At 47.0% G+C, this 15,047-nt stretch overlaps 1 protein-coding gene across 2 annotated transcripts in view; it reads right to left on the minus strand.

Annotated features, from left to right (window-relative positions):
* Positions 1 to 15,047, minus strand: part of LOC137380494 (hexokinase-1-like) — a 447,865-nt gene that overhangs the window by 375,335 nt on the left and 57,483 nt on the right. The window lies entirely within an intron of this gene.

A 15,047-nucleotide genomic window follows, 5' to 3' on the forward strand; every position in this document is an offset into this window, starting at 1 on the left:
TTACATTGGGGGTTGTCACTGGGTAGTAGTTACATGGGGGGTTGTACAGTGAGTGTTAGTTACTTTGGGGGTTGTACAGTGGGGGTTAGTTACATTGGGGGTTGTCCAGTGGGGATTAGTTACATTGGGGGTTGTACAGTGGGTGTTGGTTACATTGGGGGTTGTACAGTGGGGGTTAGTTACTTTGGGGGTTGTACGATGTATGTTAGTTACATTGGGGGTTGTACAGTGGGTGTCAGTTACTTTGGGGGTTGTACAGTGGGTGTTAGTTACATTGGGGGTTGTACAGTGGGTGTTGGTTACATTGGGGGTTGTACAGTGGGGGTTAGTTACTTTGGGGGTTGTACGATTGGTGTTAGTTACATTGGGGGTTGTACAGTGGGTGTCAGTTGCATTAGGGGTTGTACAGTGAGTGTTAGTTACATTGGGGGTTGTACAGTGGGGTTTAGTTACACTGGGGGTTGTCCAGTGGGTGTACGTTACATTAGGGGTTGTACAGTGAGTGTTAGTTACTTTGGGGGTTGTACAGTGGGTGTTAGGTACATTTGGGGTTGTATAGTGGGGGTTAGTTACTTTGGGGGTTGTACAGTGGGTGTTAGTTACATTTGGGGTTGTACAGTGGGGATTAGTTTCATTGGGGGTTGTGCAGTGGGGGTGAGTTTCATTGGGGGTTGTACAGTGCGGATAAGTTACATTGGGGGTTTTACAGTGGGGGTTAGTTACATTGGGTGTTGTACAGTGGGGGTTAGTTACATTCGGGGTTGTACAGTGGGGGTTCGTTACTTTGGGGGTTGTCCAGTGGGGTTTAGTTACTTTGGGGGTTGTACAGTGGGTGTTAGTTACTTTGGGTGTTGTACAGTGGGGGTTGGTTACATTGGGGGTTGTACAGTGGGGGTTCGTTACTTTGGGGGTTGTCCAGTGGGGTTTAGTTACTTTGGGGGTTGTACAGTGGGGTTAGTTACTTTGGGGGTTTTACAGTGGTTGTTCGTTACTTTGGGGGTTGTACAGTGGGGGTTGCTTGCATTGGGGGTTGTACAGTGAGGGTTAGTTACATTGGGGGTTTTACAGTGGGGGTTAGTTACATTGGGTGTTGTACAGTGGGGGTTAGTTAAATTGGGGGTTGTACAGTGGGGGTTAGTAACTTTGGGGATTGTACAGTGGGGGTTAGTTACATTGTGTGTTGTACAGTGGGGGTTAGTTACATTGGGGGTTGTACAGTGGGTGTTAGTTACTTTGGGTGTTGTACAGTGGGGGTTGGTTACATTGGGGGTTGTACAGTGGGGGTTCGTTACTTTGGGGGTTGTCCAGTGGGGTTTAGTTACTTTGGGGGTTGTACAGTGGGGTTAGTTACTTTGGGGGTTTTACAGTGGTTGTTCGTTACTTTGGGGGTTGTACAGTGGGGGTTGCTTGCATTGGGGGTTGTACAGTGAGGGTTAGTTACATTGGGGGTTGTACAGTGGGTGTTAGTTACATTGGGGGTTGTACAGTGGGGGTTAGTTACATTGGGGGTTGTACAGTGGGTGTTAGTTACTTTGGGGGTTGTACAGTGGGGGTTAGTTACATTGGGGGTTGTACAGTGGGTGTTGGTTGCATTAGGGGTTGTACAGTGAGTGTTAGTTACATTGGGGGTTGTACAGTGGGGGTTAGTTACACTGGGGGTTGTCCAGTGGGTGTACGTTTCATTAGGGGTTGCACAGTGAGTGTTAGTTACTTTGGGGGTTGTACAGTGGGTGTTAGTTCCATTTGGGGTTGTATCGTGGGGGGTAGTTACTTTGGGGGTTGTACAGTGGGTGTTAGTTACATTTGGGGTTGTACAGTGTGGGTTAGTTACTTTGGGGGGTTGTACAGTGGGTGTTAGTTACATTTGGGGTTGTACAGTGGGGGTTAGTTATATTTGGGGTTGTACAGTGGGGGTTAGTTACTTTGGGGGTTGTACAGTTGGTGTTAGTTACTTTGGGGGTTGGACATTGGGGATTAGTTTCATTGGGGGTTGTACAATGGGGATTAGTTACTTTGGGGGTTGTACAGTGGGTGTTAGTTACTTTGGGGGTTGTACAGTGGGTGTTAGTTACTTTGGGGGTTGTGCAGTGGGGGTTAGTTTCATTGGGGGTTGTACAGTGCGGATAAGTTACATTGGGGGTTCTACAGTGGGGATTAGTTACATTGGGTGTTGTACAGTGGGTGTTAGTTTCATTGGGGGTTGTGCAGTGGGGATTAGTTACATTGGGGGATTTACAGTGGGGGTTAGTTACATTGGGTGTTGTACAGTGGGGGTTAGTTAAATTGGGGGTTGTACAGTGGGGATTAGTTACATTGGGGGTTGTACAGTGGGGGTTAGTTACATTGGGGGTAGTACAGTGGGGGTTAGTTACATTGGGGGTTGTACATTGGTGGTTAGTTACATTGGGGGTTTGTATAGTGGGTGTTAGTTACTTTGGGGGTTGTAAAGTGGGTGTTAGTTACATTGGGGGTTGTACAGTGGGGGGGTTGTACAGTGGGGGTTAGTTACATTGGGGGTTGTACAGTGGGGGTTAGTAACATTGGGGGTTGTACAGTGGGGGTTAGTTACATTGGGTGTTGTAGAGTGGGGGTTAGTTACATTGGGTGTTGTAGAGTGGGGGTTAGTTACATTGGGGGTTGTACAGTGGGGGTTAGTTACATTGGGGGTTGCACATTGGGGGTTAGTTACATTGCGGGGTGTCCAGTGGGAGTTAGTTACTTTGGGGGTTCTACAGTGAGTGTTAGTTACATTGGGGGTTTTACAGTGGGTGTTAGTTACATTGGGGGTTTGTATAGTGAGTGTTAGTTACTTTGGGGGTTGTACAGTGGGTGTTAGTTACATTGGGGGTTGTACAGTGGGGGGGTTGTACAGTGGGGGGGTTGTACAGTGGGGGTTAGTTACATTGGGGGTTGTACAGTGGGGGTTAGTAACTTTGGTGGTTGTACAGTGGGGGTTAGTTACATTGTGTGTTGTACAGTGGGGGTTAGTTACATTGGGGGTTGTACAGTGGGTGTTAGTTACTTTGGGCGTTGTACAGTGGGGGTTGGTTACATTGGGGGTTGTACAGTGGGGGTTCGTTACTTTGGGGGTTGTCCAGTGGGGCTTAGTTACTTTGGGGGTTGTACAGTGGGGTTAGTTACTTTGGGGGTTTTACAGTGGTTGTTCGTTACTTTGGGGGTTGTACAGTGGGGGTTGCTTGCATTAGGGGTTGTACAGTGAGGGTTAGTTACATTGGGGGTTGTACAGTGGGTGTTAGTTACATTGGGGGTTGTACAGTGGGGGTTAGTTACATTGGGGGTTGTACAGTGGGTGTTAGTTACTTTGGGGGTTGTACAGTGGGGGTTAGTTACATTGGGGGTTGTACAGTGGGTGTTGGTTACATTGGGGGTTGTACAGTGGGTGTCAGTTGCATTAGGGGTTGTACAGTGAGTGTTAGTTACATTGGGGGTTTTACAGTGGGGGTTAGTTACACTGGGGGTTGTCCAGTGGGTGTACGTTACATTAGGGTTTGCACAGTGAGTGTTAGTTACTTTGGGGGTTGTACAGTGGGTGTTAGTTCCATTTGGGGTTGTATCGTGGGGGTTAGTTACTTTGGGGGTTGTACAGTGGGTGTTAGTTACATTTGGGGTTGTACAGTGGGGGTTAGTTACTTTGGGGGTTGTACAGTGGGTGTTAGTTACATTTGGGGTTGTACAGTGGGGGTTAGTTATATTTGGGGTTGTACAGTGGGGGTTAGTTACTTTGGGGGTTGTACAGTTGGTGTTAGTTACTTTGGGGGTTGGACAGTGGGGATTAGTTTCATTGGGGGTTGTACAATGGGGATTAGTTACTTTGGGGGTTGTACAGTGGGTGTTAGTTACTTTGGGTGTTGTACAGTGGGTGTTAGTTTCATTGGGGGTTGTGCAGTGGGGATTAGTTACATTGGGGGTTTTACAGTGGGGGTTAGTTACATTGGGGGTAGTACAGTGGGGGTTAGTTACATTGGGGGTTGTACATTGGTGGTTAGTTACATTGGGGGTTTGTACAGTGGGTGTTAGTTACTTTGGGGGTTGTACAGTGGGGGCTAGTTACATTGGGGGTTGTACAGTGGGGGTTAGTTACATTGGGGGTTGTACAGTGGGGGTTAGTAACTTTGGGGGTTGTACAGTGGGGGTTAGTTACATTGGGTGTTGTAGAGTGGGGTTTAGTTACATTGGGGGTTGTACAGTGGGGGTTAGTTACATTGGGGGTTGCACATTGGGGGTTAGTTACATTGCGGGGTGTCCAGTGGGAGTTAGTTACTTTGGGGGTTCTACAGTGAGTGTTAGTTACATTGGGGGTTTTACAGTGGGTGTTAGTTACATTGGGGGTTTGGACAGTGGGTGGTAGTTACTTTGGGGGTTGTACAGTGAGTGTTAGTTACTTTGGGGGTTGTACAGTGAGGGTTGGTTACTTTGGGGGTTGTACTGTGGGGATTAGTTACATTGGGGGTTGCACATTGGGGATTAGTTACATTGGGGTTTGTACAGTGGGGGTTAGTTACACAGGGGGTTGTCCAGTGGGTGTAAGTTACATTAGGGGTTGTCCAGTGAGTGTTAGTTACATTTGGGGATGTACAGTGGGGGTTAGTTACTTTAGGGTGTCGACAGTGGGTGCTGGTTACATTGGGGGTTTTAGAGTGGGTGTAAGTTGCATTGGGGGTTGTGCAGTGAGTGTTAGTTGCATTAGGGCTTGCACAGTGGGTGTTCGTTACATTGGGGCTTGGACAGTGGGGGTTAGTTACATTAGGGGTTGTACAGTGAGTGTTAGTTACATTGCGGGGTGTCCAGTGGGAGTTAGTTACTTTGGGGGTTCTACAGTGAGTGTTAGTTACATTGGGGGTTTTACAGTGGGTGTTAGTTACATTGGGGGTTTGGACAGTGGGTGTTAGTTACTTTGGGGGTTGTACAGTGAGTGTTAGTTACTTTGGGGGTTGTACAGTGAGGGTTGGTTACTTTGGGGGTTGTACTGTGGGGATTAGTTACATTGGGGGTTAGTTACATTGGGGGTTGTACATTGGGGATTAGTTACATTGGGGTTTGTACAGTGGGGGTTAGTTACACAGGGGGTTGTCCAGTGGGTGTAAGTTACATTAGGTGTTGTACAGTGAGTGTTAGTTACTTTGGGGGTTGTACATTGGGTGTTAGTTACATTTGGGGTTGTACAGTGGGGTTAGTTATATTTGGGGTTGTACAGTGGGGGTTAGTTACTTTGGGGGTTGTTCAGTGAGTGTTAGTTACTTTGGGGGTTGTACAGTGGGGATTAGTTTCATTGGGGGTTGTACAGTGGGGATTAGTTACATTGGGGGTTTAACAGTGGGGATTAGTTACTTTGGGGGTTGTACAGTGGGTGTAAGTTACATTTGGGGTTGTACAGTGGGGGTTAGTTACTTTGGGAGTTGTACAGTGGATGTTAGTTACATTCGGGGTTGTATAGTGGGGGTTAGTTACTTTGGGGGTTGTTCAGTGGGTGCTAGTTACATTTGGGGTTGTACAGTGGGGTTAGTTATATTTGGGGTTGTACAGTGGGGGTTACTTACTTTGGGGGTTGTACAGTGAGTGTTAGTTACTTTGGGGGTTGTACAGTGGGGATTAGTTACATTGGGGGTTGAACAGTGGGGATTAGTTACTTTGGGTGTTATACAGTGGGTGTTAGTTACATTGGGGGTTGTACAGTGGGGATTAGTTACATTGGCGGTTGTACAGTGGTGGTTAGTTACACTGGGGGTTGTCCAGTGGGTGTAAGTTACATTAGCTGTTGTGCAGTGAGTGTTAGTTACTTTGGGGGTTGTACAGTGGGTGTTAGTTACATTGGGGGTTGTACAGTGAGGGTTAGTTACATTGGGGGTTGTACAGTGGGGATTAGTTACTTTGGGGGTTGTACAGTGGGGGTTAGTTCCATTGGGGGTTGTACAGTGGGGGTTAGTTACATTGGGGGTTGTACAGTGGGGTTTTGTTACATTGGGGGTTGTACAGTGGGGGTTAGTTACATTGGAGGTTGTACAGTGGGGATTAGTTACATTGGGGGTTGTACAGTGGGGGTTAGTTCCATTGGGGGTTGTACAGTGGGGGTTAGTTACATTGGGGGTTGTACAGTGGGGTTTTGTTACATTGGGGGTTGTACAGTGGGGGTTAGTTACATTGGAGGTTGTACAGTGGTGGTTAGTTACACTGGGGGTTGTCCAGTGGGTGTAAGTTACATTAGCTGTTGTGCAGTGAGTGTTAGTTACTTTGGGGGTTGTACAGTGGGTGTTAGTTACATTGGGGGTTGTACAGTGAGGGTTAGTTACATTGGGGGTTGTACAGTGGGGATTAGTTACTTTGGGGGTTGTACAGTGGGGGTTAGTTCCATTGGGGGTTGTACAGTGGGGGTTAGTTACATTGGGGGTTGTACAGTGGGGTTTTGTTACATTGGGGGTTGTACAGTGGGGGTTAGTTACATTGGAGGTTGTACAGTGGGGATTAGTTACATTGGAGGTTGTACAGAGTGGATTAGTTACATTGGGTGTTGTACAGTGGGGATTAGTTACATTGGGGGTTGTACATTGGTGGTTAGTTACATTGGAGTTTGTACATTGGGGGTGAGTTACATTGGGGGTTGTTCAGTGGGTGTTAGTTACTTTGGGGGTTGTTGAGTGGGGTTTAATTACATTGGGGTTTGTACAGTGAGGGTTGGTTACTTTGGGGGTTGTACAGTGGGGATTAGTTACTTTGGGGGTTCTACAGTGGGTGTTGGTTACATTGGGGGTTGTACTGTGGGGATTAGTTACATTGGGGGTTGTACATTGGGGGTTAGTTACATTGGGGGTTGCACATTGGGGATTAGTTACATTGGGGGTTGTACATTGGGGGTTAGTTACATTGGGGGTTATACACTGGGTATTAGTTACATTGGGGTTTGTACAGTGGGGATTAGTTACATTGGGGATTGTACATTGGGGGTTAGTTACATTGGGGGTTGTACACTGGGTATTAGTTACATTGGGGTTTGTACAGTGGGGCAAAAACAAGAAATGCTGGATTCACTCAGCAGGTCTGGCAGCATCTGTGGAATGAGAAGCAGAGTTAACGTTTCGGGTCAGTGACCCTTCTTCGGAACTGTACATTGGGGGTTAGTTACATTGGGGGTTGTGCATTGGGGATTAGTTACATTGGGTGTTGTACATTGGGGGTTAGTTACATTGGGTGTTGTACATTGGGGGTTAGTTACATTGGGGGTTATACACTGGGTATTAGTTACATTGGGGTTTGTACAGTGGGGATTAGTTACATTGGGGGTTGTACATTGGGGGTTGTACACTGGGTATTAGTTACATTGGGGGATGTACAGTGGGGTTTAGTTTCATTGGGGGTTGTGCAGTGGGAGTTAGTTACTTTGGGGGTTGTGCAGTGAGTGTTAGTTACTTTGGGGGTTGTACAGTGGGTGTTATTTACATTGGGGGTTGTACAGTGGGTGTTGGTTACATTGGGGGTTGTACAGTGGGTGTCAGTTGCATTAGGGGTTGTACAGTGAGTGTTAGTTACTTTGGGGGTTGTACAGTGGGTGTACGTTACATTAGGGTTTGCACAGTGAGTGTTAGTTACTTTGGGGGTTGTACAGTGGGTGTCAGTTGCATTAGGGGTTGTACAGTGAGTGTTAGTTACTTTGGGGGTTGTACAGTGGGTGTTAGTTCCATTTGGGGTTGTACAGTGGGGGTTAGTTACTTTGGGGGTTGTACAGTGGGTGTTAGTTACAGTTGGGGTTGTACAGTGGGGGTTAGTTATATTTGGGGTTGTACAGTGGGAGTTAGTTACTTTGGGGGTTGTACAGTTGGTGTTAGTTACTTTGGGGGTTGGACAGTGGGGATTAGTTTCATTGGGGGTTGTACAATGGGGATTAGTTACTTTGGGGGTTGTACAGTGGGTGTTAGTTACTTTGGGGGTTGTGCAGTGGGGGTTAGTTTCATTGGGGGTTGTACAGTGCGGATAAGTTACATTGGGGGTTCTACAGTGGGGATTAGTTACATTGGGGGTTGCACATTGGGGATTAGTTACATTGGGGGTTGTACATTGGGGGTTAGTTACATTGGGGGTTATACACTGGGTATTAGTTACATTGGGGTTTGTACAGTGGGGATTAGTTACATTGGGGATTGTACATTGGGGGTTAGTTACATTGGGGGTTGTACACTGGGTATTAGTTACATTGGGGTTTGTACAGTGGGGCAAAAACAAGAAATGCTGGATTCACTCAGCAGGTCTGGCAGCATCTGTGGAAAGAGAAGCAGAGTTAACGTTTCGGGTCAGTGACCCTTCTTCGGAACTGTACATTTGGGGTTAGTTACATTGGGGGTTGTGCATTGGGGATTAGTTACATTGGGTGTTGTACATTGGGGGTTAGTTACATTGGGGGTTATACACTGGGTATTAGTTACATTGGGGTTTGTACAGTGGGGATTAGTTACATTGGGGGTTGTACATTGGGGGTTGTACACTGGGTATTAGTTACATTGGGGGATGTACAGTGGGGTTTAGTTTCATTGGGGGTTGTGCAGTGGGAGTTAGTTACTTTGGGGGTTGTGCAGTGAGTGTTAGTTACTTTGGGGGTTGTACAGTGGGGGTTATTTACATTGGGGGTTGTACAGTGGGTGTTGGTTACATTGGGGGTTGTACAGTGGGTGTCAGTTGCATTAGGGGTTGTACAGTGAGTGTTAGTTACTTTGGGGGTTGTACAGTGGGTGTACGTTACATTAGGGTTTGCACAGTGAGTGTTAGTTACTTTGGGGGTTGTACAGTGGGTGTTAGTTCCATTTGGGGTTGTATCGTGGGGGTTAGTTACTTTGGGGGTTGTACAGTGGGTGTTAGTTACATTTGGGGTTGTACAGTGGGGGTTAGTTACTTTGGGGGTTGTACAGTGGGTGTTAGTTACAGTTGGGGTTGTACAGTGGGGGTTAGTTATATTTGGGGTTGTACAGTGGGAGTTAGTTACTTTGGGGGTTGTACAGTTGGTGTTAGTTACTTTGGGGGTTGGACAGTGGGGATTAGTTTCATTGGGGGTTGTACAATGGGGATTAGTTACTTTGGGGGTTGTACAGTGGGTGTTAGTTACTTTGGGGGTTGTGCAGTGGGGGTTAGTTTCATTGGGGGTTGTACAGTGAGTGTTAGTTTCATTGGGGGTTGTGCAGTGGGGATTAGTTACATTGGGGGTTTTACAGTGGGGGTTAGTTACATTGGGTGTTGTACAGTGGGTGTTAGTTTCATTGGGGGTTGTGCAGTGGGGATTAGTTACATTGGGGGTTTTACAGTGGGGGTTAGTTACATTGGGGGTTGTACAGTGGGTGTTAGTTTCATTGGGGGTTGTGCAGTGGGGATTAGTTACATTGGGGGTTTTACAGTGGGGGTTAGTTACATTGGGTGTTGTACAGTGGGGGTTAGTTACATTGGGGGTTGTACAGTGGGGATTAGTTACATTGGGGGTTGTACAGTGGGGGTTAGTTACATTGGGGGTTGTACATTGGTGGTTAGTTACATTGGGGGTTTGTATAGTGGGTGTTAGTTACTTTGGGGGTTGCACAGTGGGTGTTAGTTACATTGGGGGTTGTACAGTGGGGGGGTTGTACAGTGGGGGTTAGTTACATTGGGGGTTGTACAGTGGGGGTTAGTAACTTTGGGGGTTGTACAGTGGGCGTTAGTTACATTGGGTGTTGTAGAGTGGGGGTTAGTTACATTGGGGGTTGTACAGTGGGGGTTAGTTACATTGGGGGTTGCACATTGGGGGTTAGTTACATTGCGGGGTGTCCAGTGGGAGTTAGTTACTTTGGGGGTTCTACAGTGAGTGTTAGTTACTTTGGGGGTTCTACAGTGGGTGTTAGTTACATTGGGGGTTTGGACAGTGGGTGTTCGTTACTTTGGGGGTTGTACAGTGAGTGTTAGTTACTTTGGGGGTTGTACAGTGAGGGTTGGTTACTTTGGGGGTTGTACTGTGGAGATTAGTTACATTGGGGGTTGTACATTGGGGGTTAGTTACATTGGGGGTTGTACATTGGGGATTAGTTACATTGGGGTTTGTACAGTGGGGGTTAGTTACACAGGGGGTTGTCCAGTGGGTGTAAGTTACATTAGGGGTTGTCCAGTGAGTGTTAGTTACATTTGGGGATGTACAGTGGGGGTTAGTTATATTTGGGGTTGTACAGTGGGGGTTAGTTACTTTAGGGTGTCTACAGTGGGTGCTGGTTACATTGGGGGTTTTAGAGTGGGTGTAAGTTGCATTGGGGGTTGTGCAGTGAGTGTTAGTTACATTAGGGCTTGCACAGTGGGTGTTCGTTACATTGGGGCTTGGACAGTGGGGGTTAGTTACATTTGGGATTGTACAGTGAGTGTTAGTTACATTGCGGGGTGTCCAGTGGGAGTTAGTTACTTTGGGGGTTCTACAGTGAGTGTTAGTTACATTGGGGGTTTTACAGTGGGTGTTAGTTACATTGGGGGTTTGCACAGTGGGTGTTAGTTACTTTGGGGGTTGTACAGTGAGTGTTAGTTACTTTGGGGGTTGTACAGTGAGGGTTGGTTACTTTGGGGGTTGTACTGTGGGGATTAGTTACATTGGGGGTTGTACATTGGGGGTTAGTTACATTGGGGGTTGTACATTGGGGATTAGTTACATTGGGGTTTGTACAGTGGGGGTTAGTTACACAGGGGGTTGTCCAGTGAGTGTTAGTTACTTTGGGGGTTGTACAGTGGGGATTAGTTTCATTGGGGGTTGTACAGTGGGGATTAGTTACATTGGGGGTTGAACAGTGGGGATTAGTTACTTTGGGGGTTGTACAGTGGGTGTTAGTTACATTTGGGGTTGTACAGTGGGGGTTAGTTACTTTGGGAGTTGTACAGTGGATGTTAGTTACATTCGGGGTTGTATAGTGGGGGTTAGTTACTTTGGGGGTTGTTCAGTGGGTGTTAGTTACATTTGGGGTTGTACAGTGGGGTTAGTTATATTTGGGGTTGTACAGTGGTGGTTAGTTACACTGGGGGTTGTCCAGTGGGTGTAAGTTACTTTGGGGGTTGTACAGTGGGGATTAGTTACATTGGGGGTTGTACAGTGGGGATTAGTTACATTGGGGGTTGAACAGTGGGGATTAATTACTTTGGGTGTTGTACAGTGGGGGTTAGTTACATTGGGGGTTGTACAGTGGGGATTAGTTACTTTGGGGGTTGTACAGTGGGGGTTAGTTACATTGGGGGTTGGACAGTGGGGTTTTGTTACATTGGGGGTTGTACAGTGGGGGTTAGTTACATTGGAGGTTGTACAGTGGGGATTAGTTACATTGGGGGTTGTACATTGGGGGTTAGTTACATTGGGGGTTGTACATTGGGGGTGAGTTACATTGGGGGTTGTTCAGTGGGTGTTAGTTACTTTGGGGGTTGCACAGTGGGGTTTAATTGCATTGGGGTTTGTACAGTGAGGGTTGTTTACTTTGGGGGTTGTACAGTGGGGATTAATTACTTTGGGGGTTCTACAGTGGGTGTTGGTTACATTGGGGGTTGTACTGTGGGGATTCGTTACATTGGGGGTTGTACATTGGGGGTTAGTTACATTGGGGTTTGTACAGTGGGGCTTAGTTACATTGGGGGTTGTACATTGGGGCAAAAACAAGAAATGCTGGATTCACTCAGCAGGTCTGGCAGCATCTGTGGAAAGAGAAGCAGAGTTAACGTTTCGGGTCAGTGACCCTTCTTCGGAACTGTACATTGGGGGTTAGTTCCATTGGGGGTTGTGCATTGGGGATTAGTTACATTGGGTGTTGTACATTGGGGGTTAGTTACATTGGGGGTTATACACTGGGTATTAGTTACATTGGGGTTTGTACAGTGGGGATTAGTTACATTGGGGGTTGTACATTGGGGGTTAGTTACATTGGGGGTTGTTCACTGGGTATTAGTTACATTGGGGGATGTACAGTGGGGTTTAGTTTCATTGGGGGTTGTGCAGTGGGAGTTAGTTACATTGGGGGTTGTACAGTGAGGGTTAGTTACTTTGGGGGTTGTACAATGGGGGTTAGTTACATTGGGGGTTGTACAGTGGGGATTAGTTACATTGGGGGTTCTACAGTGAGTGTTAGTTACATTGGGGGTTGTACAGTGGGGGTTAGTTACTTTGGGGGTTGTACAGTGGGGGTTAGTTACTTTGGGGGTTGTACAGTGGGGTTTTGTTTCATTGGGGGTTGTACAGTGGGGTTTAGTTTCTTTTAGGGTTGTCCAGTGGGGGTTAGTTACATTGGGGGTTGTACAGTGGGGATTCGTTCCATTGGGGGTTGTACAGTGGGGGTTAGTTACATTGGGGGTTGTACAGTGGGGATTAGTTACATTGGGGGTTGTACAGTGGGGGTTAGTTACATTGGGGGTTGTACAGTGGGGATTAGTTACATTGGGGGTTGTACAGTGGGGGTTAGTTACATTGGGGGTTGGACATTGGGGGTTAGTTACATTGGGGGTTGTACATTGGGGGTGAGTGACATTGGGGGTTGTACAGTGGGTGTTAGTTACTTTGGGGGTTGTACAGTGGGGGTTAGTTACATTGGGGGTTGTACATTGGGCGTGAGTGACATTGGGGGTTGTCCAGTGGGTGTTAGTTACTTTGGGGGTTGTACAGTGGGAGTTAGCTACATTGGGGGTTGTACATTGGGCGTGAGTTACATTGGGGGTTGTTCAGTGGGTGTTAGTTACTTTGGGGGTTGTACAGTGGGGTTTAATTACATTGGGGTTTGTACAGTGAGGGTTGGTTACTTTGGGGGTTGTACAGTGGGGATTAGTTACATTGGGGGTTGTACAGTGGGTGTTGGTTACATTGGGGGTTGTACTGTGGGGATCAGTTACATTGGGGGTTGTACATTGGGGATTCGTTACATTGGGGGTTGTACATTGGGGATTTGTTACAGAGGGGGTTGTACATTGGGGGTTAGTTACATTGGGGGTTAGTTACATTGGGGGTTATTTACATTGGGGGTTGTACACTGGGTATTAGTTACATTGGGGTTTGTACAGTGGGGATTAGTTACATTGGGTGTTGTACATTGGGGGTTAGTTACATTGGGGGTTGTACATTGGGGGTTAGTTACATTGGGGGTTGTACACTGGGTATTAGTTACATTGGGGGTTGTACAGTGGGTGTTAGTTACTTTGGGGGTTGTACAGTGGGGGTTAGTTACTTTGGGGGTTGTACGATGGGTTTTAGTTACATTGGGGTTTGTACGATGGGTGTTAGTTACATTGGGGGTTGTACAGTGAGGGTTGGTTACTTTGGGGGTTGTACAGTGGGGATTAGTTACATTGGGGGTTGTACAGTGGGTGTTGCTTACATTGGGGGTTGTACAGTGGGGGTTAGTAACTTTGGGGGTTGTACAGTGGGTGTTAGTTACATTTGGGGTTGTACAGTGGGGGTTAGTTACTTTGGGGGTTGTACAGTTGGTGTTAGTTACATTTGGGGTTGTACAGTGGGGGTTAGTTATATTGGGGGTTGTACAGTGGGGGTTAGTTACTTTGGGGGTTGTACAGTGAGTGTTAGTTACTTTGGGGGTTGTGCAGTGGGGATTAGTTACATTGGGGGTTGTACAGTGGGGGTTAGTTACTTTGGGGTTTGTACAGTGAGTGTTAGTTACATTTGGGGTTGTATAGTGGGGGTTAGTTACTTTGGGGGTTGTACAGTGGGTGTTAGTTACATTTGGGGTTGTACAGTGGGGGTTAGTTACTTTGGGGGTTGTACAGTGGGTGTTAGTTACATTTGGGGTTGTACAGTGGGGGTTAGTTATATTTGGGGTTGTACAGTGGGGGTTAGTTACTTTGGGGGTTGTACAGTGGGGATTAGTTACATTGGGGGTTGTACAGTGGGGGTTAGTTACGTTGGGGTTTGTACAGTGGGGGTTAGTTACACAGGGGGTTGTCCAGTGAGTGTTAGTTACTTTGGGGGTTGTACAGTGGGGATTAGTTTCATTGGGGGTTGTACAGTGGGGATTAGTTACATTGGGGGTTGAACAGTGGGGATTAGTTACTTTGGGGGTTGTACAGTGGGTGTTAGTTACATTTGGGGTTGTACAGTGGGGGTTAGTTACTTTGGGAGTTGTACAGTGGATGTTAGTTACATTCGGGGTTGTATAGTGGGGGTTAGTTACTTTGGGGGTTGTTCAGTGGGTGTTAGTTACATTTGGGGTTGTACAGTGGGGTTAGTTATATTTGGGGTTGTACAGTGGTGGTTAGTTACACTGGGGGTTGTCCAGTGGGTGTAAGTTACTTTGGGGGTTGTACAGTGGGGATTAGTTACATTGGGGGTTGTACAGTGGGGATTAGTTACATTGGGGGTTGAACAGTGGGGATTAATTACTTTGGGTGTTGTACAGTGGGGGTTAGTTACATTGGGGGTTGTACAGTGGGGATTAGTTACTTTGGGGGTTGTACAGTGGGGGTTAGTTACATTGGGGGTTGGACAGTGGGGTTTTGTTACATTGGGGGTTGTACAGTGGGGGTTAGTTACATTGGAGGTTGTACAGTGGGGATTAGTTACATTGGGGGTTGTACATTGGGGGTTAGTTACATTGGGGGTTGTACATTGGGGGTGAGTTACATTGGGGGTTGTTCAGTGGGTGTTAGTTACTTTGGGGGTTGCACAGTGGGGTTTAATTGCATTGGGGTTTGTACAGTGAGGGTTGTTTACTTTGGGGGTTGTACAGTGGGGATTAATTACTTTGGGGGTTCTACAGTGGGTGTTGGTTACATTGGGGGTTGTACTGTGGGGATTCGTTACATTGGGGGTTGTACATTGGGGGTTAGTTACATTGGGGTTTGTACAGTGGGGCTTAGTTACATTGGGGGTTGTACATTGGGGCAAAAACAAGAAATGCTGGATTCACTCAGCAGGTCTGGCAGCATCTGTGGAAAGAGAAGCAGAGTTAACGTTTCGGGTCAGTGACCCTTCTTCGGAACTGTACATTGGGGGTTAGTTCCATTGGGGGTTGTGCATTGGGGATTAGTTACATTGGGTGTTGTACATTGGGGGTTAGTTACAT

This window comes from Heterodontus francisci, chromosome 20, assembly GCF_036365525.1.
Source record: "Heterodontus francisci isolate sHetFra1 chromosome 20, sHetFra1.hap1, whole genome shotgun sequence".
Classification (NCBI taxonomy): domain Eukaryota; kingdom Metazoa; phylum Chordata; class Chondrichthyes; order Heterodontiformes; family Heterodontidae; genus Heterodontus; species Heterodontus francisci.